The following is a 5,164-nucleotide window of genomic DNA, read 5'->3' as shown; positions in this document are numbered from 1 at the left end:
ACAAGAATTTTTCGTGTTTCTGCTAGGATTTCAGAAATTAATGCCAGCAGATTCATGGTTTTATTCGCATGGTGAGTTTAAAGTTTATGCATCAGTTTCACGTCTCTGTTGGGTTCCACAATGTCATACCAACAGATTCAGGATTTGTTCCCAATGGCGAGTTTGAAGTATGGTCTACCTCTTCTGGATGAAAGGATGAAAGGTGTTACAGTATAGTCATGGAGATTATTTGGCGCACAGTGATTTTATCTCATACGTGAGGTTATTTGGAGATTGAAGATTTTTATGCTACAAGGGAAATTCGTCTCAAGGTGGAGAATTGCTAAATATGTGTTCCGAATTTTGGACCCATAATATATTCGGATTATGTTCAATGGACCTTTGTCAATGGAAATACAATGGTAAGAAAAAAATTAGATAGAAAAACTCAAAAAAATAAAGGCTTATGCTGGAATAGCACGACATAAATCCAGTCAAAAATAGGATTAAGAAAGAGGCAAATTATTTCTAAATAGTTAGACAACAAGGGATACTAGTGAGCCTCTCCTAGTTTTTTATTCATTTAGTTCTTCAATTAACTCAAAGTTCTTTCTTTTTCTTTAAAGAATTCCGCCTTCCTTAAAATATCAGAAACTGTTCTCGTAGGTTGAGCACCTTTTTCAAGGAAATAGAGAATAGCTGGAACATTTAAACAAGTTTGATTCTTTATCGGATCATAAAAACCTACTTTTCGAAGATCTCTTCCTTCTCTAATTCCTAATAGAACTTGACTATTAGGATTAGTTTCCTAGTATGACTCTAAGTCTTTATCCACTAGGCCTTCTAGATTTCTCCTATATATATTTCTTGTAAGCCGCACGGTGAGGGTGTCACAGCCCAATGTATCCCTGTGTTTGTATCCAATTCCTCTATAGTGATCATTGCCGGTCAGCGCCCGTGGTTTTTTTCCACAAAGGTTTTGCACGTAAAAATTTGTATCTCCGTTGTGCATCTATTTTCATAACACATTATAGCTGCCAGCAAACGTAAATGTGCGCGCACTTGTCTACCTGAACGTCCACGTGCATGTACGTAGCCCCATCAGTAGTACTAGAATGTAGGCCAACCATATACTCCCTCCGTCCATAAATATTTAACGCCGTAGACTTTTTAAAATTTAAACATGTTTGACCGTTCATCTTATTGAAATTTTTTTTTGAAATATATAAAACTATATATATACATAAAAGTATATTTAATAATGAATCAAATGATAGGAAAAGAATTAATAATTACTAAAATGTTTTGAATAAGACGAACAGTTTTAAAAAAGTTAACGGCGTTAAATATGGGGCGGAGGGAGTACTTTTGTGGAGGAGAGAGAACAAGAAAAATCCTGAGTGCTAGCTATATACATTCTCCTAAGCAAATGCATTAATTACATAGATAGAGGAGAAGAAAATTAGAGATAACCTTATAAATAATCTATTATATATGTTAAATCGTAGATTGACTTATCGCAAGTAGTTAGCTACCTCTACTGTTAAACTTATTACTCTTATAAGCATCTTCGAAAATTGGTTCGATATATTTTAAGATTAACAAAGTCAGTGTTGACACCCTGCTCTCGTTGCTGTAAGTAAATATGTAACTAGACCATTAAAAAAATTGCATTTTTTGGAATTTGGGATAATGGTATGAGCAAATAATGGGTATTGAACCTGTGCATGGTGGATTCACAATCCACTAACTTTATGAGCATCTCCGATGACTGGATTGGTTTTACCACCAGGAATCTTATTAGTTGAGTTTTTTGTTCAAAAAAAAAAACTAGGAGAGCAAACCCCCTATTTCCACTAAGCAAAATGAGAAGGTACAAGTAACCCAAGTTCATAACAACTCGCCAACTCGCCAACTTTACCACTCCTCTTTTCTAGGTTTCATCCACCATGGTTAGGGGAGAGTAACTAGCAGTTTTCATGTTTCTAGACAACTACCATTACAAACACAACCTACCAAAAAAGTTTTTTGTTCCCAACAGCTACTTGGCAAAAACCCTTGTTACATTCAGAAAGAAATCAGAATAGCCACAACAAACCCTCAGCAAGACATCAGCCTCTTTGTTCTTTTGTGTTCTTAGCATTGCAACCTCCTTGATCTGAAGCTCCATCCATGGTAAGCACCATAGATCTCACTTTTCGCTCACGCCTGGCCCCTTCTTGAAGGTTTCTTGCCCCTGCCTCCTTGCTCTGCAACATGGCTCAATTGGAGATATGGTAAGTAACTTGAAAAACAACTTCAATTGGATCATTATGAAGTATAAAGGCAAGCTCTCCTCAATTTCCAGATCGACCATATATAGTACTGCAGCGATCCCTACAACAATAAGCCTACTAGCCCTCTTACTGAATTTGATTAGCCAGGCACCCATTAGATTTTGCATCCAGTTTGGTGTACTATAGGCAAAAAGGATACAATTCAAAATATTCCACACAAACCTAGCTAAATGGCAATGGAAAAGCATACGATCAATTGTTTCTTTCTCGTTACAGAACTGACATTTGTTGTTACCTTTTCTCCATTCCTTTTTAATGAGGTTATATTCAGTCAGGACATTGTTTCTACGAGCTAACCAAGTGAACACTTTGATTTTGACTGGAATCTTAAATTTCCACATCTTTTAGAAGGGATATCTACTTTCCTATTGTTGACAACAAAATTTAGCTCTAGGCCAAATTTATAGAAATTTTGGATCAAATTTTGAATAAACCGGAGCTTTCCCATGGAGGCCGGCCGTACTGGAGGGTGACCTATAGTCAGACCGCAGGTGTTCCGTTGGTTGGACCCGACAACCCCAAGTCTGAGTTTAATTAAGGTTGTTTTTGTCTTTCCTTGCCTAGGCACGAGGTTTCTTTTGTCCTAATTGATCTCAAACATAATAGAACGTGGAGAAGGCCTGTGGAGAGGTAAGACCAACTACTTCTTAAAGGCTGATTCGATTGAATCCCCAACCCCAACACTCAACAATAAATCGAATCATTCTTTTACCTGTACTTTCAACCATCTACCTAATACCATACTTTTCCCATATTTATTGATTTGCATTGTAAATCATCCATCTTCACTGTGAGAGTGCAATGTTCTTTCTAAATTTGTCCCATAAACCTTCCGAATCGCCCACGAGACGGGTGTTTACTCTAATTAGATTGAAATTGTTTGAGAGGCTCATTTGATGTGACATCCTGGAACAATTAGGATGTGACGTATGTACGTAACTCATGAGTGTTGTGTGCAATTGATTAGTACCACCTAAGTAAGAGTGGAACCAACTTATAAGGTCTTGTCCCTTCAACCATATCACTTCCGGCTTAACCATTTACACGAAGCGAGAACAAAAGTGTAAGTAGGATGGTATGTGTAAGTGGGCCCGCCTGTTGCATGGACTGAGCTGCGCAACGAGATTGCATGGGTGGGCTATGTGTAAATTGGGTGGTATGTGTAAGTGGACCCGCCCGTTGCAAGGGTGGGCTATTACAAATGATATCAGAGCTAACCCTCACGGTTGCGCCTATGGGTTAGTGTGCGGGCAGATGGCGCATGGCGCATGTGGGCTCTATGTGAAGCACATGACATGGCATAGGTGTGTTCCTATATGCAAGTTGGACCAATAGGGATGTAAGGTCCTTTGAGGGGGAGGGGGTGTGCCATCCTAGCCCAATTTGGATGTGCCCTATGTGGTCCAACTTATAAGACCCTATTCCTGCTGGATAAACCATTTTACATGAAGCGAGGACGAAACTGTAAGTGGGGTAGTATGTGTAAGTGGGCTCGCTCGTTGGATGAGCTGGAATGTGCGGTTACTATTACAAAAAAAGGTAGGTCACAAATTTTAGGCTGAACAATTCGTAAACCCACTTATTGTTTTAAAATATTTCAAAAAAAATTCTTTGATTTTCATTCGGCCAAACAAAAGATGTGAGTCACCAGCTCTATGTATGACCTGAGATAGAGTTTATTGTTCCAAATATTTGTTATAATTTGTTCCTGCCATAATCCTTGTTCATTTTCCAATTTCCACAACCATTTCCATAATAGGGCAATGGTTGTTACTTCTAGATCAAGTATCCAATCCCCCTTGGTTAGGCCTATTGTACCAACTAGGCGATTATTTATAATCCCCTAATACTCTTGCCACGCAAACCTAGCGCTAAAGCAGTCCACCCGATGATGTAATGTACAGAATAATAACATATAAAGAGAGATACTGCTTAAGCTAGCATTAGTCAAAGTCAATCAACCTCCTATTACCAAAAGTTTTCCTTGCCAACAGTCCAGTTTACTTTCCATTTTGTCTTTTGTAGGGTTTTCAATCCTTGTTTTGTATCCTCTTATGTTAAAAGGATCCCCAGGATATTTCATAGGGAAATCCGCTTTCTTACATGTTAAGATAGAACTAAGAAGATTTTCCTTTTCCTCAGATAACCCAACACTATATAGATCACTTTTATGGAAATTAATTTTAACACTAACATTTATTCAAACAAGCACAATTCTTATCATTCTGTAATGAATCCTCTAAAAGAAGGATTGTATTATCTGTATATTGTAAAATCACCCCCCCCCCCCAAAAAAAAACGCCAATCTAGTTAATACGCGATGTCTTTCAGCATTACTCATCATGATTGTATGTGCCTCTGTAGACAAATCAAACAACATGGGAGACAAAGGTGTCGACGTTTTAGATCACGACTATGGTATTTCCATGGTATGGGGATCGTTGGTACCAGGGTATATGCAAGATTGAAGTAACAGAGACATAGACAAGGATTTTTATACAGGTTCAGGCCCGTTATTCATCTGGTAATAGCCCTACTCCTATTGGCCGAAGCTGATATTGCTCTTATTCATCCTAATCACACAAGTACAATATTTGTAAAAACCTATCTAGGCACCTTCGAGATCAGAGATAGCACTAGATCCCCCTTGTTGGCATTCGTAGGCGCCAGATTGGGTATGTCTAGACTTATCTCTGATATTGATGTTGGGCAGCACGTATTGCTGTCTATTCTAACTGTTCTGTGCCCCCTCTCCTCCTTGGGGGTCTTGTATTTATCCCATAGATGTCCACTTATCCAAATAGAACTAGGGAGACCAATATGAGATACAATCCGAGTAGTCCTTATAG

This window comes from Oryza glaberrima, chromosome 11 (assembly GCF_000147395.1).
Source record: "Oryza glaberrima chromosome 11, OglaRS2, whole genome shotgun sequence".
NCBI classification, from domain to species: domain Eukaryota; kingdom Viridiplantae; phylum Streptophyta; class Magnoliopsida; order Poales; family Poaceae; genus Oryza; species Oryza glaberrima.
The sequence above is the reverse complement of the archived record's forward strand: the minus strand, read 5'-3'. Positions refer to the sequence as shown.